Source organism: Leuciscus leuciscus (genome assembly GCF_965113295.1).
Source record: "Leuciscus leuciscus genome assembly, chromosome: 9".
NCBI classification, from domain to species: Eukaryota; Metazoa; Chordata; class Actinopteri; order Cypriniformes; family Leuciscidae; genus Leuciscus; species Leuciscus leuciscus.
In genome coordinates, this window is record NC_138733.1 from 5,034,986 (window position 1) to 5,062,582 (window position 27,597).

A 27,597-nucleotide genomic window follows, 5' to 3' on the forward strand; every position below is an offset into this window, starting at 1 on the left:
TCATTTTATTTAGCAGAATATCTCAGCATTCACTGATGCGTCCAGGTCACACTCACTCATATGATTGGTCTAAAACGAAGCTTCTCTCATGTTTTGCCGCAGGACAGCAAATGTGTGTAAACTAATGGTGGGCGATACTCCAAATTTCGGTATCGATCCGATACCAAGTAAATACAGGGCCAGTATCGCCGATATCGATACCGATACCAATACTTTTTCATTTTAAAAGCATGCACTTGAACTTGTATGCACTTTCCTGTGCTAGAGCAGTGTGCCATGATTTATGAGGTGAATGCATCATTAATATGCTAAATCTGAATACGTTTTCATGACTACTAAATATTTTGTGATTTGTGCTCTCAACTCGCCTGTAATTATTAGTCAGTGACTTTTACAAAACTACCCTAATTATAGTAAAAGTACTATTGTACACTAGCCTACTGTTCAAAAGTTTGGGGTCTGTAAGATTTTTTATTCTCTTCTGCATTTATTTGATCAAAAATACAGTAAAAACTGTAATATTACAATTTAGCATAGGCTATCTGTTTTCTATGCCATAGTAAACTGTAATTTATTCAAGTGATCAAAGCTGAATTTTCGGCATCATTACTCCAGTCATGATGATAATTCATTTTAATATGCTGATTTACAGCTCAGGAAACATTTCTTATTATTATCAATGTTGAAAACAGTTTCATATTTTTTGTGGAAACCATGATGCAGAATTATTTGATGAACAAAGTTGAAAGAACAGCATTTATATGAAGTAGTTTTTTTTAACAGTGAAAAACCCTTGACTGTCACTTTTGATCAATTGAATGCATTGATCCTTGTTGAATAAAAATATTAATTTCATTAAAAAAATCTTACTGACGTCAACATTTTGAACCGTTATGTACACTTTTGCTTTGTTTATTGCAAAATAACTCCTGATTGTTTCTCTGTCATGTCATCTAAGCAAGGCTTCGTTTCCCAAACGCACTGGTCCTGTGAGCTCAGTAAAGCACCAGCATTGAACGCTCTCTGTGATTGATTGGTTTCGTCTTGAATCCAGATGACTAGGAGAAAAAATTCTATCCTACACAATTATCCGCTAACATTTACGCACTGCATTGCGTGCTAAATTAATTAAAATTACTGGTAAAAAAACCCACACATTTGGATCGATATTTTTATGTGAGGATCGATCCTTTTCGATACCACGTCAGTATCGATAGTATCGATACTTCAGGATCGATCCGCCCACCTCTAGTGTAAACTCTGTCATGTTTGCAGGACTGTGATATGAATAGTGTGTGAAGCAACATATTTGAGCAACAGTGTGAAGGTGAACAGCACATAACAGGCACAATACCGCTATAAACATGAATATCTATTGGTACAATACGCATCACATGACTAAACTTTAAATACCTATGAATTCAAATGTATCCGCTTTGGAGAGCGTTTTCAAAAAGATTAGTTTTCATTAATAAAAATGCTGTCTCAGTGTGAACTAGGGCTGTTTATTTATATTTATTTGTTGTACGATGTGGTCAGCGTGTACAAACACAAGGACATTTTCAGTAACTAATGTAGCCGAAACGAAACAGCGTCTCTGCGCGTTGAAAGGCTGTCACTCAGAGCACAGTTACATTACGGCAATGACGGTCTTTGAGTGAGTCATTAAACCGTTCATTCAACAAACACGTTCAAAAACGCTGATTCATTAAAAGATAAATGTAATGAAACAAGGTGTTAATTATTTTTAACTTTGAGCTCCACTTATCAAGGCTGAGCTGACTAGCGATGCGTCGCATGGGTAACGCTGAAGCCAATGGCATCGAATCAATGCGTGACTCGCTGATTTTTTTCCCGCGGCTTCCTTGCGCTGTGGAATGTTGATTAGCGCTGACGCTGACGCTATTCATGGTAAATACCCTTAAATGTTAAAAGGATGATACGACAAATATTTCGCTTTCCTTGGACACGGCAACCTTTTCACGAATATATATGACTTGACCTCAAAGACAGACGCAGGTCATCGCACGCGCTCAGTCGATCACTCTCATTCACTGTCTGTTTAGGCTTGAGTACAAATCCAAAAAGCCTCTGTACAAATCACCATGATAAACAGCCTTGTTATCATTATTAACTTATTTCACATTTAAAACACATGCACGAAGTTCAAAACAAGAAGGGTATAGCCTTATGAAAAAAGAAAACACACGAATATCGCGGTTTGCTGCTTGCATTCCTCTGCGGTTAGCCTGTCAGTAGCGCGCTACTACAATATTGGGTTATTGTGACAGCCATAGTGTGGACAGAAGGCCAACACAGAGAGAAAAATATGCGTTTTCAAACGAAAACATATTAGTGTGGACAAGGCCTGAGATTCCAGAATAACACCCAGCTAACAGGGAAACACTCTCAGAACTAACATTCTACGTCAGTTATGAACAAACGTTCGTTCAGTAACATTAATAGAATGTTCGTTCAAAGTTAATGTTCTATTTTTGATAAATCTAACGGTATTTTTTAAATGTAGCAACTTGTTTTAGAATGTTCGGAGAGCATTCAAAAGCAACATTCCCGGAATGTTATAAAAAGTTCTAAAATGGAATGTTCCCTTTAACAATCGCTTAACCAAGAGAAAACGTTTTAAAACTTTTTTTTTTTAAACTGGATGTTTTGAATATAACTTAATGGGAACATTATCGAAAGTTTTGTTGGCTGGGAAGTCACTGTTTTGACTGTGGAAAACCCAATAGGAGACAATATGTGGATATAAGACTTGCTTTACACACACAAAGTAAATAAATAAAGACGGTCAAGTGCAATTTTTTTAACAATCACCAAATTTCTCATGCAATACTTTTTCAAAACTCTAATCAACTTTCACATTCAATTTCACATCCAAAATCAACTCATTCTTCCATAACAATAGCAAAGGTTTCACCCAGCAAACATACTAGCATAACACAGTGTTTTCTTTAGTAAATTTCATTATCAAGAGTGACCAGGGACGTGCGGTCAGGGTAGGCAGGGTAGGCAGTGCCTCACCAAAGGAAATGTTGACATTACATTTATTAATTCCAAGAGCTTTATTAATTCACCACATTATTAATTGCATTTATTTTATTCCAAATATTAATTTTTGTAACAAAAAATTTCAGGAATACACATATAATATACTCATTTTGCCATTGTTTGCTCCTAAAACCATTGTTTCATGCAGGAAATTCAAGGCCATGGCCATTGAGGCAGAGGTTAGCAGTGCCTCTTTGGTCCATAGAACATAGTTTACGTAGATTTGCACATGCGCAGTCAGTTCTCATGCTGTCTTGAATTATCAACATTGAGGCAGAGACCGAGCTTGCTTCATGTCACGTGATCCACTCGCTCTTAGCATCTAGCGGTGCCTAGCGTTGGCTGTCAACAGGCCCGGGGTGGGTAATAGGGAGAATCGGGAGAATTCCCGGTGGGCCGCTTCACTTTTGGGCCGGTCGAGGATTTATTATATATTTTTTCACATTTGTCACGTTAGTTACATTAGGCTACACACGTTCTGCATTCTGACACCGCAGCGCGCAGCCTCTGCATGGGTTGTACCATGAGAGGGAGTTCTCCCCTCCCCTCCTATAGAGTTGGTTGGGTCCATAGCCCGTCTTTTCCAAAACGTTTTCTCAGGTAGGCTACCGCGGCACCGCCGGCGCCTACCGATAGCTGGGCCGGCCCTACCGTAACGGTACGCGTCAGGGAGGATGGATGGGACGAAGAGGCCAGGAGGTATGGAAGCTTGTTTCCACCACAGAATAAAACATTTTAAAAGATAATTGCGACTTTTTATCTCACAATTGCGAGTTTACATCTCGCAATTCTGTCATTATTTCTCAGAATTGCAAGATATAAAGTCAGAATTGTGTGAAATAAAGTCGCAATTGCGTGTTATAAAGTCAGAATTGCGAGATATAAAGTCAGAATTGCGTGAAATAAAGTCGCAATTGCATGTTATAAAGTCAGAATTGCAAGCCTACCCATGACAAGACTTCACCGCACGTTACTGAGAGTGACTCTACATTTGATAACTCACTGCAGTTCATGTTACATGATCCATGTTTACATTACAGTACACAATTATTCTCACGCAGACTGGCCTGAAGGCATATAGAGTTTGTGTCTGGGTGAGGAAAGCATTCATGTAATTTGAAACATGTCGTCACTTACAGTAATGTGTTTTGTGCCAACGCAATGGAAAATGATCCACAGTTTATGCTGATGTTGTGCTCACTGTTTTGAAAAAGTGACCTAAGAAATGGGTCTTAGCGATTGTAAATGAATATGAAATATAGCTTGCAACCCATTTAAAACAAGATATTCAACAAAAATTGACCAAACACACACTAGCCTAAAATGGCACTGTTATCATTTACATTTAAAAGTCTTAAAGGAACAGCAGAAACACTGTTTAATTGTAAGGGTCAGAGAGATGGTGGAAAATGATCATGAAAAACAATATTAGGGCTTTTTGGTGCAAAATAAAACTTGATTACATTTACAACTGGACTTTCAGGGAAAAATAAAGCAGCAAAAGTGCATAGTAAGACCCTTTCTAGTAAGGAAACAGAGCATATAATGACGACAGGTGAGATGAGAGGAGGGAGTCACCAGATAAACGAGTGCGGCACATTTCACACAGATTATCAGATTAGGCAGATTTGAGAGAGACTCTGGGTCAGACGAGGATCCGTTTTTCTGTTCTATTCTGATGGAAAGAATAGCCTTTGTGCTCAACGCTTTAGTGCCTTTCTTCAAAGGCAGAAGAGAAGAAGAGGATGAGAGTAAAGAAAGAGAAGATGACAGGTGTGAGAGTGGGGGAAACAACAGCAGAAATGCTGAGACAAACACATAACAGGAGATGGATAGATGGATAGATGGATAGATAGATAGATAGATAGATAGATAGATAGATAGATAGATAGATAGATAGATAGATAGATAGATAGATAGATAGATAGATAGATGGATGGATAGATGGATAGATGGATAGATAGATGATGGATAGATGGATAGATAGATAGATAGATAGATGATGGATAGATAGCTATCTATCTATCCAGATAGATGGATAGATGGATAGATAGATAGATAGATAGATAGATAGATAGATAGATAGATAGATGATGGATAGATATATATATATATAGATGGATAGATGGATAGATAGATGATGGATAGATGGATAGATAGATAGATAGATAGATAGATGATGGATAGATAGCTATCTATCTATCCAGATAGATGGATAGATGGATAGATAGATAGATAGATAGATAGATAGATAGATAGATAGATAGATAGATAGATAGATGATGGATAGATATATATATATATAGATGGATAGATAGATAGATAGATAGATAGATAGATAGATAGATAGATGATGGATAGATAGATAGATAGATAGATAGATGATGGATAGATAGATAGATAGATAGATAGATAGATAGATAGATAGATAGATAGATAGATAGATGATGGATAGATAGATAGATGATGGATGGATGGATGGATGGATGGATGGATGGATGGATAGATAGATAGATAGATAGATAGATAGATAGATAGATAGATAGATAGATAGATAGATAGATGATGGATAGATAGATAGATAGATAGATAGATAGATAGATAGATAGATAGATAGATAGATAGATAGATAGATAGATAGATAGATAGATGATGGATAGATAGATAGATAGATAGATAGATAGATAGATAGATAGATGATGGATAGATAGATAGATAGATAGATAGATAGATAGATAGATAGATAGATAGATAGATAGATAGATAGATAGATAGATAGATAGATAGACAGACAGACAGTTGTGTGGAATGGAAACTGCTGAATAAAACAGTGTTTGCTGTGTGTTTGGTAACCCAGTTATTGAATATTCATGTGGGTAAATAAATTCATGCAGTCTCTCTCCCTCGTTTAGGAGGAGCTGTCATGGAAGCAATATCCTCCGGAGAAAACACACCACTTAGTATGATATATTCACACACGCATAAAAAAATAAAAACAGAAGAAGGCTTTTTCATGTCTTTTCTCCGGCATCGTCCCAGCCGATCTCTACAATCCGACTCGCTCTGTTAACTCAAACGCTCATCCCAGTCATTAGTGTAAATGTCCAGACAAATACAGTCATGGTGTAAGTGAGCAGTCGCTTTCATTCACAGATAATTAACTGGGTGTGGATATCACAGATGCTTCCCGAGTGTCAGACGTTTTTTCCATGGATGCACACGTCATGAAGGGGAATGCTAATGGAGAGCTTCATCGCAGTTTCACCCTCAGTCACTTTTGACCGAAAATTTTTACGTGTAGAATTTCTTACTTCATTGGAATTGTACGAAACTTGGTAAAGGTTTTGGCACTTGCTGTGTGAACACACACACAAATTATGGACATGATTCGAAAAGGTTAAATGATCCGGTCACACTTGTGCTCCTCGCGGTCAAAAATGACGCATTGGAAACGAATGTGAGACGAATTTCCTCTAGTGGAAGCGTTTGGTACTGCAGCCGAACAACATCTCACTGAAAGCTCATTTTTTGAGATATCAACCTCAAATTTGGAGCACAGCTTGATTAGATTTATAGCTTTGATTTTCTCGCAGTTTTAGAGTAAAACGTGATTTTGAAAATATACATTTCATATAAAAATATAAAATAGTATTTTTGAGCATTTTTCATAACAATACACTGTAAAAATCTGTTACTTTTTTTTAAGTTCACTTTTTAAAACTTTGTTTACTTCAGCAATAATCTGCCAAGTGTCGTCTTTGAAAAGAGATCAAACTGAAGTCTGTCGCTCTGAAGCGTTCAAGATTTACGACAGTTTAAGTTGGAAATGTAATTTTCAGGTCTATGCTCAAAAAAGTGAATAAATGGATTATAAATACAGCGTAAATGTAATTTAGCACCATAAAATCCCCTAAAAATACAAAATATTAAATAAAAAAAAACATTATTAATCTAAAATATAGTACATTCATTTCCTTGACAAAAAAAAAATATATATATAAAAGATTCAGTAATTTCTGACCGACACGAGGGTTAAACGCATCCACCAGCTGGAGTGGTCTATGTCAGCAGGCACGCTAACGACGTGTAATGACACAATAAGCTTAAACGACCCTTGAGGAGCGCGGCATCTGTGATTGTCACAGCCTGGAAAATAAAGCTCCTTTGCAGAATCGATTCTGCTTGGAAATCTTACTGTGACATTTTGGGCATCATGAGAATATGTTTCTTATCAGCTAGCTCATGTTTTCCGGCTGGCGTGACACACGCTGCCATATTGTGTAGCCAGCTTTAACCGATATTTATTGTGTGTGCGCGCGGAAACCCTTTAGCACAACACTGCACACCAGCGATGGCAACTTAGCCACATGATTAATGTGAGTCTAAGCTGCTTAGCATGGACCCATCTGGATCTACTGTTTACATTATGACTCATTGAAGCCACGCCCCCTGGGAGGCGGAGTTAGAGTGGCAGGGGGCGGGGCTTCAAGGAAAGGTAATCCTCTGTAATCTGATTTTATGCTCTATTAAGGCCCAGTGGCCCATTGCGTAATTTGTGTGATCCAGTGAGAGATCATGATATGACAGCAGGGAAGCCCTTGCATGCAAGGATCTGACTGTTTCGTCTATGAACACAAGCGGCCGGGGATTATGGGTAGTGATACGGGAGTGTCGGGGGCTGCAGGTGAATGGGTTCTTGGAGGAACTAGAATCCCCAAATCACTGATAGACACGGATCCGACAGGGATTGTCGATTCCTGAAACCACAACACAACGGACAAAGCTTGTTAAGAACACATCCAGCTAATACAGTATATAACACCATTTCCAGAAAACCAATAAAATCAAGAATCTGTGATTTGTTCATTCTCTTTAACCTTTATTTACAGTGAAAATCCAGCTATTAATGTTGTTTATATGTCTCTGTGGTGTTTTTAATATGCTTTAAGACAAACCATGTGTAATATCATAAGTCGACAGCATTGCTGAGTATTTTATAAGCAGGGATGCACATAAGTGGTGCGCAGGTGCGCATGCGCTACCCAATTAAACAATGCGTACCAGATGAATTGCCGCAACCCTCATTTGCGTACCTAAGATTTGGGGATAGATAGGTGCGCAATCTGTGGTGTTGGATAGGCCTCAGAACTAGAGATGCGCGGATGGGCTATTTCATCCGCAACCGCATCGCAAAACTCATCATCCGTCCGCCATCCATCCGCACCAACGTTTTTGACCAATTTTCAAAACCGCACCCGCCCGCCATCCGCTGATTGGGAAATGCAAGGCGCTGCTGACGACATTCGCGAGACTAGAAAACTCTCTTACCTCAGAATATCAGCAGTGAACTCCGTCTCCGATCGGCGCACATGGACAAAAATAAATAAATTATTTAAATAAATAAATAGCCTAAATTAAACGAACTTCGGCAAACCTGACCGTACAATATTTTCATTGTAGCCTAATAGAAAACGCATTTTGGCACATCATTTAGGATTTTTCGTTGGTGCGCCATCAGCTAGCCTATGCCTACAAAAGACAGGTGAAATTTAATATTAATAATTGATCCATGTCGGTATACACAGCCTAATATTTTACACTTAGGCTATAATAAAAAAAAATTGCCTAAACAATCAGGATAGCCTATTTACTTTTTTTATTTATTAAAACCACGAAATTAGTTAATGAAACATGGATTAAAATTAAGATACAATTAATACAAAACGAAATTCGCTTTAAAGAAAGGCTTTGTGCTTTCTGTTTGAGGTCTCTGTGAAAGTTTGAAAGTCTTTTAGTGCCGCGGCGCTTTCAGAGTGGTCGCGTCCGTAATGGAGAACTGTCACTCACGTAAGATTGTTTTTTCCTCATAAATGACAAAATACTTTTTAAAAAAAGTCAAACCATCAATTTAAAAAAAATATATATATATATAAAAAAAGGATGGATTTATAGCGTTTTGGGGAGAAAAATGGATGGATGACCTTCTATTGCCTTTGTTTTTAATTCTCCTTTTTTGAGTTTGTCACGTAAAGTTACCTCCTTCGCCGGCGTTGCCATCTCTGATAATAACAAGCAGTCTGCATAGACTCGACTAGGCCATATTAGCCTACTGCCTGATAAAAATTTGACTATTTCAAAGTGTACTCGATTTTTTATTTTTTTTGGATGTAGGTATAGTCAGATAACAATATTTAACAATATATTATGCATCCCTCTAATTTGTTCCTCCCGTGAGGTGGGTTAAGGAAAAAATGCATTTGAAAATGTGAGGACCAAGCAACAACCCCAGGTTCTCCCCTGAGAACAAGACCAAAAATGTTATGTGCACCCCTGTTTATAAGTGAACCAAAGACAGTCTCAAACACACGCTTTGAAATCGCTGGTGTTTCTGACGTCACAAACTACCTTGTAACCAATCAGATCAACGTGTGATCGTCAACCAGTGGATCTCTGAGCTGAGTGAGTGAGTGGAGGTGGGGCTCATTTGCATATTCATAGAACCGCGAATACTTAATGAGACAAGGGTGTCGAGTTACATTCAAGATATTTTAAGGCATAAATGATTTTTTTCAAGGAGAAACCGCTTAAATATGTAATTTTGGTGATCAAATATTAAGGGATACAATTATTGACTAATAATTTATTGACTAAAAATATTTCCAGAACTTAAATTTTATTTTTTAAATATAAACACATTTTGATTTTGATGGATGCAACACATTTCAAAAAAGTTGGGACAAAGGTCAAATAAAAGTGAAAAGATTATAGAATATGAAAGATGAACTCTTATGAAACAGTTAATAGGTGAACTGGTAATGGGTGAGAGTATCGTGATTGGGTGTAAAAGGAGCATCTCAGTCTCTGATGAGAGAAACCATTCAGAACTCATATTTCTCAATGCAAGGTTGTAAAGTATTTAGGTCTTGCTCCATCTACCAAACATAATACTGTATTAAGAGGAGAATTAACGAATGACAAATTCTTGATTTTATTGCAATGTCCCACAGTGCAACAGACTCTAGATCATATTCTCTGGGTGATTTTCAGACTTTCTGCATGGATTTCACTAATAGTCATAATCCCAATGAGCGAAAAAAAGAAACTATAGTGAACACCCCAGTTTTAGTGGTAAAACGAGCTGGAGATTTATTTTAAATGATCCTGATTGGTCCTCCAGCAGCCGAGTCAGATAATCAGATATAGAGAGGATAATTACCTCCTGTTCATCACTCATCGCTGTAGAAATCAAGAGTCTCCATTCACTCTTAATATAACTCAACGCTTCCCTCTGAAACTCAACTCTGGACCTTTATGAGCATGTGCACGTCATTTATGAGCTTATGTACTGTTTCTGTGCTGCCCTTTATGAACGACGTAACCTGACGTAACCTGTCAAGTGTGTGTTCAATACTCTGTGTTGCTCGTAGGGTTTTAGGAGCATTAGGATTTTTAGATATATGCAATAAATATATGATAAGAACTTTATCCGCATACATATATTATACTCACATAAAGCAATATATTGTATAATATGTGACCCTGGATCACAAAACCAGTAACGGGTATATCTGTGGCAATAGCCAACAATACATTGTATGGGTCAAAATTATCGATTCTTCTTTTATGCCAAAAATCATGAGGATATTAAGTAAAGATCATGTCCCATGAAGATATTTTGTAAATTTCCTTCCGTAAAAATATAAAACATGTATTTGTGTGAGTGAATGCTGCACAATCGCCAACATAAATGAACAACTTTAAAGGAGATTTTCTCAATGTTTCGATTTTTTTGCTCCCTCAGATTCCAGATTTACAATAGTTGTATCTCGACCAATATTGTCCTATCATAACAAACCACACATCAATGGAAAGCTTATGTATTCTGCTTTCAGATGATGTATAAATCTCAATTTCAAAAGATTTACCCATGTGACTGGTTTAGTGGTCCAGGGTCACGTATAGCAAATCTCAACCGTCTGATTGTTTATATCATTGCAAAATGTAAACTAGATTATCTCCCAGCCCTAATCTGCTATACGATATTATAAACATTGAGATTATACATTTGAAATTTGAATATGATTTTTGTTGTAACCTGTCAGATATATATTCAGGGTTCGTACAGATACAGTCAAAGGACTTTTTAAGCACTTTTTTAAAGTGGTTTTCAAAGACTACAACCAGAGATCGCACTTATAAAGTTTTTTCCCCCTCAAATTACAGATATAAGGTATCCAAAATACAACTTGCAACGTATTAAATAATTAATATTTAATACAAAGCTTATAATCTATTATTGTTCAATAAATAATATTTTAATGTTGGTGTACTTCCTATCGAGAAAAGGTCTGATGGGGGTTTATTAGATGTTCATTTTGCGCTAAAAGATTGCATTTGTGCTTTTTCCAAAAAATTAAGTTTCATATATATATTGTATTTAAATAAGTCAAGCACTTTTGAAGTACCTCTTCATAAATATGGCAGTTTTCAAGGGTTTTCCAGGACTTAAATTTCAAAAAGTCTAATTCAAGTACTTTAAGCACCTTGTACGATTTTCTGTGTTGTTCATGTGTGTTTAGATCAATATAGATAAATATATATATACAGTACAGGCCAAAAGTTTGGACACATTACTATTTTTAATGTTTTTGAAAGAGGTTTCTTCTGCTCATCAAGCCTGCATTTATTTGATCAAAAATACATAAACAAAATGTAATATTGTGATATATTATTACAATTTAAAATAATTGGTTTTCAATTTATTATACTTTAAATTATCATTTATTTCTGTGATGCAAAGCTGAATTTTCAGGATCATTACTCCAGTCTATCACATGATCCTTTAGAAATCATTCTAATATTCTGATTTATTATGAGTGTTGGACACAGTTCTGCTGCTTAATATATTTGATGAATAAAAGGTTAAAAAGAACTGCATTTATTCAAAATAAAAAAATATTTTCTAATAATATAAATCTTCTTTTCTATAATTTTTTATCAATTTAACACATCCTTGCTGTATTGATTTATTTTAAAAAAAGAAAGAAAAAAAATTACTGACCCCAAATTGCTGACCAGTAGTGTATATTGTTGATACAAAAGATTTCTATTTTAAAACATTTGCTTCTTTTTTTTTCTTTCTTTTTTTCCCCTTTTTATTCATCAAAGTATCCTAGACAAGTATCACAGGTTATGAAAAAATATTAAGCAGCAGAACTGTTTCCAACTTTGATAATGAATCATCATATTAGAATGATTTCTAAAGGATCATGTGATAGACTGGAGTAATGATCCTGAAAATTCAGCTTTGCATCACAGAAATAAATGATAATTTAAAGTATAATAAATTGAAAACCAATTATTTTAAATTGTAATAATATATCACAATATAAAAAAAAAATCCTGTATTTTTGATCAAATAAATGCAGGCTTGATGAGCAGAAGAAACTTCTTTCAAAAACATAAAAAATAGTAATGTTTCCAAACTTTTGGCCTGTACTGTATATATATATATATAATTCTGCTCTGAATAGTTCGGAGTGCATCAGATGAGGCAGAATTCTCTGGCAAATTGAGATTCAGCTGTTTTTGTCCTCAGCGATTCACCAAAGATCCTCTGAGGATATGCACCATAAATCAGGTTTATTTGTTCCCTGAAATAATGTGAAAGCAGGCGTTGGGCATACGGTTCATACGCTGTTCAGAACCGCTGATGAGGCTGAAATAAAAGTGCAGCGATCAGGCCAGTGACAGATGATGTTTTTTACTTATAGCTGAAATATAGAGTATAATAAAACACAGTTACAGATTCGCTGTATACGCTATATAGTTGAATATGTTAATGCTAATGCTCAGCCTAATGCTCAGACTGAATTTAAATGCCTTTGGAAAATCTTTACAATATTTTAATTCAAATAAAATATTTTTTTATTTTAAATTCATTTTTATTATATATTGAATTGATATCTTAAAAAGTTATTTTAAATAAAATGCTTAAAGTTAATTTAAAAAAAGATATAACCTATATACGTATAATATATATAAAATATACTATAAATAAATAATATTAAGCTTTTTTATGAAAAAATATTAGAAAATCTTATCTTTACAATATCATTACAATATTTTAATTCAAACTAAATTATATTTATTCTAAATTATCTTAAAATGTTATGCAAACTACATATAAAATATATACTATAAATTAATAAATACTATAATTTATCATTGAACAATTATAAAAAGTTATCTTTACAATATTTTAATTTCATAAAAAATATTTAATATAAATACAATATTTTATTTAAATATTTAATAATATGAATCGTTGAAAAAAAAATATTATAATCTCAATCTCAAGAAAAGCTGCACAAGAAAATGTTGATAAATGACTGGCAGAAGAAGCTCAAACTGGATAAGAAATGGAAATAAATATCCATAAACTGATGTTTTTGCTTTCAGAGATAATTAATCCTGAACTATATTTCATAAGAGCGGCTCTGCCGGGTTTGTCCCTCGCCACCTTTAAAATTCTGCAGTGATAATCAAGAAAAGTTCTTCTAGTCGCCGCTTTAATAAAGCAGAGTTTGCTGGAGGCGTGTTTAAATCGCTTTAGAATATCAATTACTGCAATCTGATCCTGCTATACTGAGCCTAAAACACGAAGAGGTTTATTAGTTTCCTCACAAACAGGGATGAAGAGACGGAAGCAGTTTGTTTGTACGAGCTCACGTCTCGTGTTTGACAGTCCCACTGAGGACGAGTTAAAAACACTCGTGTGTACATGAAGAGCTCTTTTCTAAAACGCGATAAACGCCATTTAAAAAAAAAAAGAGTTTGTCATGTCATTTTGCTGTGTACTGAACCTGTTCACGGCTCCATCAACGTTTCATGCCAAATCGCTATATTTACTTGTTTAAAACGTACTGCAAGATGCAGTTTCTTTCCAAACCGCGATAAGCGCCGAACCTATTTTTAGCCTAAACGCGATACATCCTCTGGACTAATCAGAATTCTCTCTCTCTCTCACCCTCAAATCACTCGCGCGTATCGCGCCAGACGCTCAATTCACCTCATTCGCGCCGCAGGACCTCCAGATGTGTGTAAACGCGACTTTACATTGACTTAACATGAAAATCACTTGCGCCAGACGCTCTATTCGCGTTTGGTGTGAACGCCACTCACTCACTCACTCACTCACTCACTCACTCACTCACTCACTCACACAAGGTCATGTCGTGATTTGTTTTATGCAAAGTGGACAATGGTTCTAATTTTTATGGGTTCGACACTTTACTGAATGCCAATGTATTTATTACTGACTGACTTGCCTTTTTTTTTTTTTATCCATCAATTTGTCCCAAAAATTTATAGTGTTTTGAAAAAACTTTGATGGATTTATAGCAAAAAAAAAAAAAAAAAAAAAAAAACTTTGAATTTATCATCAACAATTTTGTTGTTCGATTTAATAATCATTGTTCAACATGTTCAGACTTAGCCAAAAAAACATTTTAACAGGATAAATTGAATATTCACAAAATGTGTGGGTCTAGGTAAAAAATTAAATTTTCCTGAAAACTATTTAAATGGATTTATAGCATTTTGGAAAAGAGCTCCTCAAATGCATATATTAGTTTGACTAGGGCTGGGTAAAAAATATCGATTTCTCGATTTTAATCGATTCTCATTTTTACGAACCGATATCGATTCTTAAATCCCAAGAATTGATTAGTCATCCTGTTTTCAGTTGATGAATGAATGGAACATTGTAGCGCTGCATCCCATCCAATAAATCGCAATAATCTTTGTGCTTTGTTACTATTGATATGAAACAAAGTCTCAGATTTCAAATTACGTCCATTTTCTTACGAAATTCCCAAAAATAAATACCGTTTTGGGGCTGTGGCATGAGATCACTCTGGCTTCTTCAATTTTAAATGCATGTTTGAATAAATCTGGCAGGTTTTTATGACAGTCACCATTTAAATGTTTACATTTCATATTACTTTATTATTATAAAAAAATTGTATACACAAATCAGTTCATTTTTACCTTCAATATTATAGTAGCCTAGTCTACAACTGACTCCCATAGTTTACAGCATTAGTTAAGAGATTTGTTAATAGATTTGAACCATTGAATATTGTACCTGATATCCAAAATAATCAATATTGAATCGAATCGGAATCGAAAACGAATCGAATTGCAAGCTTGTGAATCGAAAATTGAATCGAATTGTGAAATTTGTGTCAATATATGTTTTTTACTGTAATACAGACGCCATTTGATGTAAATTTCTGAAATACATTTACATGTAATTTATATTTGGCATATTTAAAGCGTATACACGAGTATTTTGGCAACATTAGTGTCCTGAGTTTTGACTGATGTGTGAAAGAGCAACTGCTGATGAGCATGAGATTTCCAGGCCAGTGTTTTCTGAATGAAAAATACACTCACAGCTTGAAGTGAACGGAGCAAAATCATGAAAATCCAGCCCAGGACTCGAGGCGAAATCTGACTCGGATGAAATATGCATCCGATGAATCTGAATATATATTTCTTGGGCTTTTGACACAGGTGAGGAGCAGAACGAGCCCGAGATCTCAGACAGGCGGGTGTAATTTTAACCTTGACTGCAAGATTTCACGCTTTTTCTGTGAAATCTCACACTTTAGGGCCTCCGACGCGTGTGTGTGTTTAATTGGTGCTTCAACAACATGCAAAATTCTCTGTGAGGACAAACGTCAGTCTCACGTTCAGTCCCGGCACACACAAAACCCACAAACGCATGATCATATCTGTCCAGGAAACATTAACAGTCTCATATAATCATACAAAACATATCATTTATGTATATATATATATCAGGGCTGTCGATTTAATGCGTCAGTTTAATTTATTATTTATGTCCCGAATAGCACGAGTGCAAATATGATATTGATAACAGTTCAATAAAAAAAGTTAATATTTAGACACAATATTGTCTGTTTTTTTGTGTAATAAATTCTATGTTGAATCAAATATAATATTTCTTTCTGAAGCTACTTTTTGTAATGACTATTTTTATTTTTTTTATTTATATATTATTTATCTATTAGCCTACTTTTTATTTATACATTAAAATATTAAACAAAAATAGTACAAATATATATATTATTTATTTATATAATATATATATATATATTTTACTATTTCATAATATTTTCTTTTTTAAATTATAGAATTTTGTTATTTATGTTATAAATAAATTTATGGTTTTATGCATTTTTTATATTTTTATTTAATATTTTCATATATTTTCATAATATTTTCTGTTTTAAATTATATAATTTTGTTATATATATAATAAAATTCCAAGTTAGTTAAAGCTAGTTAAACTAACCAGCTAATTAATAATACAGTTTAAGGACAGACGTTTACAGTCACAATAATGCCAGAATGCATGAAACTGTGTATTATGGGATGTTGCATTTTTTGTACCTGCATAAAGTAAAACTGTTAGTTTACTGTCACTTTATAGTTGCTTTTGGTCCTTGACTAACATTACAAGTTAAAATGCATGTAAAATACGACCCATTTTAAAGGATTCTTTCCCTTCAGAATTAAATTTTAATTTTAATTTCTTTTCGACTGAAGAAAGAAAGACATTAATATCTTGGATGGGTGAGTTAATTCTGATTCAGTGAACGAGTCCGTCAAGGGACACATGTTAAGGGGAAGCGATCATCACAGTAGCAGATGAGCGTTAAACCATTAGCCGGACCTCTGTGTGTATCCGCTGCACAGTAACCGTGTTTGGACACACTCAGACGCGTCTTTATGTCTGTCGAGGTGAAAATAGCAGAGAAAACTCCAGAGAGTGTCTCACAGCATCAGATTTAGACAAACACACCCTTCCTTGGTATTCCCACATTACAAAGATGAAACCCGAACCGGGACCCTGGAATAGCCCTGTGACCCGAGATCCCGAAACACCAGATCGTCCCGCTCACACACACACACACACACAGGACGTGACCGTCATCCGTCGATTAGATGCGTGCCTGTTTACTGTCTCTGTAAATAACTGTTGACACAAATCTCGCTCTTGCTTGAGAAATGTTGCAGCTGCTGCAGATTAAAATAACCCCGACTGCAGATGCCCTGAGAAAACAGTGTGTAAGAAGTACAAAAACACCAAAGGTGATAAAACAGAAATCACTTTTGAAAAAATAAAATCTCTTAATCGTTAATCTAATATCTTAATTGGCTCTCCTAAGCTCAAGTCCATGGTGATCTAGTGTCCTGTAAAGATTCACATATTATATATCAATCGTCAATTTCATAATCATAAATCATTACTATTGTCCAGCCTTTATGTCTCTTTGTGGGTTATTGCAAATATTATCCAATGAAAAGTATTAAAAAGAGATTCTGACTAAACCTTGCATCTCCATTGGATCCTCAAAGTGTCAATCAAACATTATAACTCCGCCTCTATCGTGAAGTTTGGAGCGTCTCTGCTTGTTTGCAATGCAATGCGAGATTAAATAAAGAACTGGATCTTTGAATAAGTACAACGTTTTGTTTACTCGAGAAACACTATATGTATAAAGGCTCATGATTTGTGTATTTGAGCAGCAGAAAAGTGTGTTTTAGTCCAGCGTTTGTCATTGAGTCACAGCCAATAAATGTATAGGATAACGCAATGTAAGTCGCTTTGGATAAAAGCGTCTGCCAAATATGTCTGCCACCCAATAGTGTCTTGAATAGCCTGTGAAGCACGTCATCTTTAATAACATCAGATTTTGGCTAAATGGCAGAAAAAACGCATAGCTACAGTAAACTTTATAACCTGTAAATTGATGAAAATGTAATGCAATGCACTTAAATACAACTAATAATACAAATAAAATAATAAAATATTTATAAAAAAATAAATAATATATATAATTTTTTTTACATTATTATACATATTTTATTAGAATAATTGAATTATAATATTTTTAAGTTTTTATATTATATTTAAAAATATATATATTTTGTATGCCTTATATAATTATAGTAACACACTAAATACACACTAAAAATGTCAAACAATATATATGTGTACACTTATTATATATTACATAATACATATATATATTTAGTTTTACTGCAATACAGACGCCATTTGGTGCAAATTTCTGAAATACATATAATTTATATTTGGCATATTTAAAGCGATATAAATGTATTTTGACAACATTAGTGTCCTGAGTTTTGACTGATGATGAGCAATAATATATTATTTAGGATTTTAGTGTGTTTTCATGGGATCAGTTTGATTTACAGTTGCGCTGAGACTCAAAGATCTTGTGCTGAACAAATTCAGCAGATTTTACAGAGAACAACACACACACACACACACACACACACACACACACACTCACTCACTCTCTCTCTCACACACACACACACACACACACACACACACACACACACACACACTCACTCACTCTCTCTCTCACACACACACACACACACATTTACTGACCGAACGGAGCACTTGCAGAGATTAAACGCTCTTAAAGAGAAAGAGAGATTCTGCTCTTCACTTCTTCTCATCTGGCAGATGTAAAGTCATGTGACTGAGCATGTGACCGCAGCCGGTGCCCAGACGGGCGATTAGAGACCCTCTCTTCACTTCTCCACGACACACACACTGCTGCTAAATGACCCGCGAGATCTTCAGCATTCCTGATGCTACGCTGCATTAAAGGCCAAGTGCTTTATGAACACACACACACACACCGACACAAACACACACCGACACAAATCCAGAAGTTCAGTAGTTTAGCATTTGCTTTTGGTTCTTGACTAAAACATTGTAAGTTTGGGTGTAGTAGTTTACTAAATAAGTTTTTTAATTTTTTTATGACTTTCCTAAGAAATGAATATCAGTTTTGCCAGTCTTTGAAGGACTACATGATTCAATGAAATAAAACCAAAATCGAAATTAAGAAATTTGCGTGTGTGTGTCTGTGTGTGTCTAAGATCATGTAATAACAACAGTGTCATCTGAACAGGGGTTTGTAAAACTACAGCGCCATTCAAATCAAATCACACTGCAGCCAGTCGAACACACAATCACCTCAACCATGCAGAAGAGACTCCGACAGCGAGAGGGAGAGAGAGTGTGTGTGTGTGTGAGAGAGAGAGAGAGAGAGAGAGAGTGTGTGTGTGTGAGAGAGAGAGAGAGAGAGAGAGAGAGAGGGAGGGAGGGAGAGAGAGAGAGGGAGAGAGAGAGAGAGTGTGTGTGTGTGTGTGTGTGTGTGTGTGTGTGTGTGTGTGTGTGTGTGTGTGAGACAGAGAGAGAGAGAGAGAGAGAGGGAGAGTGTGCATAGACGTTGGAACAGGGGGGGCGGGGGGGTCGGCCGCCCCCCCCACCACCACCCCTTTTCCCCACCCCTCTAGGGGTCAGCCAGCTGTTTTTTTCGTTGTTTTTGGTTTCCATTTTATATATACAGAATCTGAATTAAATTTGTTTGATTTAAGCCTACATTTCAACATTTTGTGTCATAAAATTTCTTGTTTTTAAGCCTTTCGCACGTACGGTCACACCGTTGTGATCAGTCTAGGCTGGTCCCTGGAGCGTTTCACACCGGTGTGATCAGAACGGTCAGTGCATCACATGATCAACTGCTAAATTCAAATGTTGAATTTAGCCAGAGACAGGCGCGCTCAGAGCTGTCATATATCACAACTTTTCAGTGTTTTCAACCACATACTGTTTATTTTAGGTTTCAGACATATAAATTCACATAGCCTAAGTAGGCTACTAAAAAAACAATACATTTAGAATTTGTAAAATACACACTGATGTCTATAGACATCAGTGTGTATTTTACAAATTCTAAATGTATTGTTTTCGGAGGTAATAATAATCCTTTCCATTATAATTCGACACGTTTTATTCATATCAGATACACATTGTGTAAGTAACTTTAATGTTTACTCTATTCTTCTCCCAGTTCACCAGCCACTTACTTTTATGTATTTCGGGAGAAGTGGATGAATGTGAAATTTACACGTGTTGTAAATCCAACAGATCCGATTCTCTGAACTGCGTCTGCGGCACAAATTAACACGGCGGCGCCCATCGCGCATACAGCTCAACTAACGCGATCGTTATAAAGGTGTTTAAACAACAATACACTTCCACTTGCATATATTTGACAATCGGAATATCAGATATTTCATGCCATAGCTAACATAGCTAACATTTGTGAATATTCTGAATAAAAAAGGAAAAATGACATAAAAGCAGATCATCATTCATTCAGCGCTGTTGACTTTAGAGCGCTCCGTGGATAGACTGAAGGAGTGGTCCGTGGAGCTCGCTGAACTCCAGACACACATGGCCACGTTTTCTGCGCGTTTATGACCCTGCTCTGCGTAAATGCATTGCCTCTTTTGACGCGTTTTGACATAGATTTCATTGAAGGTAAATTGGAGCGGCCACACTGAGCTGTGCCTACACTAACACCCCCCCCCCCCCCCCCCCAAGAATCCCGCCCCCCCTCTCACAATATAGTTCCCACGTCCCTGAGAGTGTGTGTGTGAGAGAGAGAGAGAGAGAGAGAGAGAGAGAGAGAGAGAGAGGGAGGGAGGGAGGGAGAGAGAGAGAGGGAGAGGGAGAGAGTGTGTGTGTGTGTGTGTGTGTGTGTGTGTGTGTGTGTGTGTGTGAGACAGAGAGAGAGAGAGAGAGAGAGGGAGAGTGTGTGTGTGAGAGAGAGAGAGAGAGAGAGAGAGAGAGAGAGAGAGAGAGAGAGAGAGAGAGAGGGAGGGAGGGAGAGAGAGAGAGGGAGAGAGAGAGAGAGAGTGTGTGTGTGTGTGTGTGTGTGTGTGTGTGTGTGTGTGTGTGTGTGTGTGTGTGTGTGTGAGACAGAGAGAGAGAGAGAGAGAGAGAGAGAGAGAGACACAATCCATCACTGCTCCTCAACTCAACCCATGAGACTCTCCTCAACAAACCTCATTCCTCTCGTCTCCTCATCATAACGCTTCCAGACATGATGATGTTTCCTTCTCCTCTCTAACCATCTGTTCATCATTATGACACATCACTCATCTGCCTTCATCAGAAAGACTCTCTCTCTCTCTCACACACACACACACACACACACACACACACACACACACACACACACACACACACACACAGTTTGATGAACTATAGTTGATCTCCAAACGGACTTGGTCTGGTGAGGTTCACATCATCTTCTGTTGGTCAGAACCCTAAACTCACACCATTGGTCATGGTCCAATCACAGCCAGTCAGAACAAATTAAGTCTATAAAGTCCCCCTGTGGTGTAAATCCAGCTTTTAATGCTGTTTATGTGTCTATGTGGTGTTTTTAATATGCTTATATATTAATAAGTAATATATTATATATTGAATTAATATTTAATAAGTCGACAGCATTGCTGAGTATTTTCTCCTTAAAACTGCAGTGAACCAAAGACAGTCTCAAACACACGCTTTGAAATCGCTGGTGTTTCTGACGTCACAAACTACCTTGTAACCAATCAGATCAACGTGTGATCGTCAACCAGTGGATCTCTGAGCTGAGTGAGTGAGTGGATGCGGGGCTCATTTGCATATTCATAGACCGCGCATACTAAATGAGGTGAGAGTTACATTCAATCACACCTTTAAACAGCACTTCCTCATACACTTTCAGAGAGAAGTCACACAAAAAGCAACGACAACTCTCTGATTAATGAGACTCATAAAATTTAGATCCGGAATCATTTACGCTTAATTTATGCAAATCTTAATTTTATCTCAGAAAGCAGCTCAAACAAGACATCCAAGGTCTTTATTTATGAGCTCTATTATTCTATCATCTCTATTATTGAATCCTTCATGTGTTCTGCAGATAATGTGTGTGAGTTTGGGAGTGAGAAACGCTCAGGTGTGGAAGTCACCTTGAAACTCAGCTGCGATTAAGGACCGAACCCTCCAGTGCCACAATCCCATTTCACAGTGCCATTTTCCAATATGCATAAGTCAAAAATAATCATTCATTTTATGACGTCTGAAAAATGCGAACTTAAATGCAACGTAAGCCTCTTTTGCGTAAACGTAAGAATGACGAATGGTCTTACATACACAGAAAACAAGTGTCCAGATCACATTTCACTTCTTAATCAAGACAAAGAAATAATTATATTTTTTCTATTTTTAAGATTCTTTCACATTGTGACTTTTAATGATAATATCCAATTTTAAATTTTATTCAGTATTAATAAAACATTGTATGTAAAGTAAACGGATTATTAATGACGTTTAGGATTAAGTACAATTATTAAAATATTAATATATGCCAAATAAATTGATTATTTATTACATTTAATTTAGAATTATTAAGTAGGATTATTATTAACAAAACATTATTATTTTTAAAATAAACTGATCATTAATTACATTTAATTGAGAATTATAAAGTAGGATTATTATTAATAAAACATTATTATATGTAAAATATACTGGTTATTAATTACATTTAAATTAGAATTAAGTACAATCATTAAATCATTATTATATGTAAAATCATATGGATTATTAATTACATTTAATTTAGTTTTAAGTTGAATTATTATTATTGATAAAACATTATTGAATGTAAAATAAATAGATTATTAATTCAATTAAGTTTAAATTACAATTATTAAGTTGAATTATTAAAACATTATATATAAAATAAATTATTAGTTGCATTTAATTTAGAATTATTAAGTACAGAATTATCAATAATAAAACGTATATATATGTAAAAACATTGCTTATTAAATTAAATTTAAAATTAAGTAGAATTATTATTATTAATTCAACTTAAATTTAAATTATTAATTAGAATTATTAATAAAAACATTATTAATAATTTAAAATATTCACATATTTACAAGGTTGATTTTAAATGTGCTTTATAAATAAAAGTGGATTTGATTAAAGTCAAATAAATAGATTTTTTTATTTTATATATACATAAAAATCATCTGTCTTTACTAAGAAAGAATAATGAGAATTATGGTTATGGATTTATAATGTGCCCTGGGACAGGCAGCAGGCGGGTGAAGGGATGACAGGAAGATGTTCAGGAGAAGGATCTGGGATTCGGCATTCACATGTACCGGAGTCGGTAATGAATCACATTATGAGGAATGTCACGGCACACAGAGACTCCTTTATACCAGACATGAAAGGAAATGCTTTTCCACAACTGTAAACCCTCACCGGAACGGACCCTGCCGGCAGCTCCGCACGGAAATGAAAAATTATGTCTGAAAAATTTATTCATGCATTTATATTGTTTCTGGGTGGCACACATTAGTCCATCAAGCCTGCCTGAATATAAATGTGATAAAATCAATGACCTCCCGAGGGGAGTGCTGCTCCCGAGTTTTCCTGCATTTCTGGGCCCTAATACGCTCCTAAGAGAGTCGAGATGCTTCAGAGGAAGAACTTCTCCTCATCTGCAAGGCCACGCTTCTTTCTGACAGCTCTCGGCTCTGCGTATGAATAAATAAATCGACTCAATGGGTGGCCAGAGAGCCACTGCTTTTAACTTCAGGAGTCACAAACTCTAAGAAAAAAAAAAAAAAAGATCAGCTCTAAAGCAGAATCCAGTATCAGGCAAGGAGGAAGATATGTAACAAATTGAACTTGAGATCTTAAATTTACTGTAAAAAAAACAAAACATTTCATTAACTGATATAGGGCCCTATTTTAACGATCTGAAACGCAAGTATCAAACGCGAAACGCAAGTAACTTTGTAGTCGGATCTTGGGCACTGTTGCTATTATACCGGCGGGATAAATGACTCTTGCGCCCGATGCAAATCTAAAATGGGTTGGTCTGAAGAAGCTACATTACTCATAGGTGTGGTTTGGGCGTAACGTGAAATAAACCAAATAGAGCGTCATCTCACATTCCCTTTAAGAGCAGGCGCGCTTATTCCATGGCGGCTTGCTATTATAACGGCGGATTTGCCAGGAGAGGTTCACAGCCGAGGAGACCGACGTTCTCGTCAGGGCCGTAAAACACAGAGAAGTGACATTGTATGGGGATGGAGAAACCCACCCAAATTAGCTTCGGTTAAACAGGCGTATAATCATTTGGGTAAATGTGTAAGCTAGATTTATGACTATTTTTCACATCTCCATGGACACCACAATGATTTCCCTCGTGTGGAATTTTTTTCCTTGTAATTATGTATGGTTTGCAAAAATGGGAACTGCTGCTTCTGTGTAGATGAGAGAAGCAAAGAGTATGTGCGTTGTGCACACGCTACATTACGGCCAAGCATGTGCCCTTAAAATAGCATCTGAACGCGCCACTGAAAATGCGCCACTGACTTTAGACTAGGGTTTTCCTGGTCTGTGGCGGAATTGTTTTCCGAAATTGCAAAATTGCACCAGGGAACGTTTGCGCCGGACTACGCCTCCTATTTTCACCGAACCGCCCCCTGGAGCGCAAGTTCATTCCCTAATTTACTGACGTGCGTCTGTGGAGGGAAAATTCCACTGCGTTGGTGCACAAAGTCAATTGCGCTGGGTGCAAGATAGAGCCCATAATGTTAATTTACCGACCTATTGTAATTATAAGTACTAATAGCTGTTTTGTACTATTGTAATACACTGACAACCACCAATCACAGCGGTGATGAGAGTAACATGATGAATCAAAGCTCATCACAATCACTTTTCCACAAGAAAGTTCAAATTAATATATAGAAGCTGCACAGTGTCATTCACACACACACACTAAACACCATCATGGTAACACACATGAAATTAAAAAAAGCAATAAACATTAATTTAACAATATTAAATGTAACATAAAACCCTAATGCACATAACTGATTAGAAAAAAACTACGAAGAAACAGTTATTTCAACAAAAATACATGTCACACAGGGAATTGTGGGAATGGCAATTTATGTTTTTTCACTGTAAATTAATGACTTGTTCTTTTTCACTTCCAAAAACTGTAAATTTAATGGTATTTTACTGTAAAATGTACAGTTATATCTATTACAGTAATTCACCGTATATAGTACGTAACCATCTTTTACCGTTAAAATCACAATAATATTTTACAGTGATGGCGCAAAAGTAGTTGTTCTGCAAAATCATATTATGATGTTCGCCCTTTTGACTCGCTTTGCCATAAGATTATCTGGATCTTCTACATCTTGTTGCAATCCTGATGTTACAAAAACAAACTACAGCTCACGTGACATACAGAAGTGCAATGTTCCTCCATCATGGAGTGAGAAAGACGCAAAGCTGCTCTTTTCATCTGTCTGAAGTGCCACTCGATCCTGCTTCAAAACCTTTCACGCATAAATTGCAGGTTATGTAGGAGCTGTGGTTTGGGTAATGATGAGAGTATTTCTGGCTCAGATCAATGTGGCCCGACCCCCAGGAGCCGCTCCAATGGACCTGTAAAACTCAAAAAAAAATCTCTACCTGGAAAATGAGAATTCAGGTAAAGCCTCATCAGGAGAAATGGCTGATGATCTGCCCTGCTAACCTTTGATCTCAAATTGCGCAAATATCAATAAAATGTAAGGCTGGGTATCGATTCAGATGTTACAATTCGATTCGATTTCGATTCGCAAGCTCTAATTCGATTCGATTTCGATTCTCGATTCGATTTTCGATTTCGATTCTCGATTCGATTTTTCCAATTTCGATTCTAAATTAATTTCGATTCGACTCACTCAATGAATATTAAATACAAATCCTATATTTATTAAAAAAAGAAAAAGAAAAGAAAAAAAGTGAACAAGTTTTCAAGTGTTTAATTAATAAAAAGAAATTAAGAGCTACAAACCTGTATATTAAACTCTTTTTATTTTAGGTACACTTGGGTACATTAAAACAGAAGCCAACTCTATATTTCAAATGCATACAATGAATAGACAGGATTTTGATGCAAGATGAAAAATTGATGCTGAAAATTGGACAAGTCAGAACAGTCGCATGTCTTGATCAAACAGGTTAACAATCCTCACATAAACCCACATATAAAAACGTTGCATATAATATAATATGTGCCCTTCCTGTCTAACAGCTAGGCCATACAGAAATTGAATAAAATTATCAAACAGTCTGTGTTGCATTAATTATAAATTATATATTGACTAATCAAAGTTACAAAAGTTCTTTATTCAAGAGCAGTGAGTGTTTTTCTCTGTTCTCTTTGTTCTTTGATTAACTTAAATGACAGAGATAATTAGTGGCTACAGTGTACTGTCCCTTTAAGACCAGCCTCTGTTGACAGAGACGCGGAACTCACACGCGGACTCATTCTCTCACGAGGCACAACTCTTCACGTTCGTCATAAGACTGCTCTTATGTTATAAAGATACTCGACAAAAATACATTTTGGCATAATTGTGTGTGTTCTTCGTTCAAGCGCGAAAGATAATTCTATTCTGTGCTGTCTTGTGCGCACGCACGATATCATCGCAAGTTTTTCTGTCACAGTCACGACAGCATTTTGGCAGCATTTTGGTCATATAGCCTAATTGCGTATAGGCTTGTCATAGCGATTGCGATATGATTAAACGTGCAGCACTAATTGAGGTTATTTTATGATTTAGATAAAACTACCATAAAATCTCACAGCATTAGCTATAAAATTGAGTTTGCAAGCCTATGAACAGTGGAGGAAAACTAATACATAAAGATGGAAAAAAATCGATTCTTGGCGTTTGAGAATCGATTTTGAATCGACCACATTTTAAAAAACGATTAATCGAAAAATCGATTTTTTTGCCCAGCCCTAATAAAATGTATTTGATTTCATCACCCAAAATCAACCTAATTTAATGAATGACCTACAGTAAATCTCAGTTGTAAACTTATCTTTTTAACTTATCTTTTAGTTAAGGGTATTCTGTACATTGTAGTAATAACTTGTCTTTTTCTCAACACTGATCTCACTATACAGTTGTGTGAGGGTGTATATCCAAGAGCATGTACTCATTCCTTCATTTGCTAGGCTCGGTAAATGTTTTTATATATGTATCTTTTATTGTTTTTAGTTATAACTTTGAAGCACTTTTGGTTGCTATTAAATGTGCAATGTAAATAAATAAAAGTTGAAGTAAACTGGGTTACTGTGCACAATAGGGGTTGAACCGACTAGTCGATTAGTCGACTAGTCGACCTTAATGCAATGCCGTGACGCTTTAAGCTTGACGTCGACTAGTCGCGTTGATCATGTGACACTATGATTGTCACCATCAAGTGTGTGGAAATACTTCATTAAAGATGAAGCTTGTAAAAATGTGACTTGGAAAGTAAGTCTGTCCTGAAGTACAACAAAAGTACAAGTGCAATGCACACTCATCTGAAAAGGCATCCGCTAATGTTAAGTGAGGAATGCAAATCATTCTCGACAGCAGTAAATTTACCCTTCGCAGGGAGTTTGATTGACAGGCGATCTGACCAATCATAATCCGCCATTTCTGTCCGACAAAGCAGTCAGG

General features: G+C 35.9%; 1 protein-coding gene and 1 long non-coding RNA gene across 2 annotated transcripts in view; one reads left to right on the plus strand and one right to left on the minus strand.

Moving 5' to 3' along the window:
* igsf11 (immunoglobulin superfamily member 11) overlaps positions 1-27,597 on the minus strand; it is a gene marked incomplete at its 3' end in the record, with an annotated part of 127,504 nt that overhangs the window by 46,741 nt on the left and 53,166 nt on the right. The gene's annotated exons all lie outside the window — the stretch shown is intronic.
* LOC309506544 lies at positions 1,254-26,050 on the plus strand. Its single transcript, XR_014208854.1, has 2 exons — positions 1,254-1,293; positions 25,671-26,050. It is a non-coding gene; the product is annotated as an uncharacterized lncRNA (long non-coding RNA).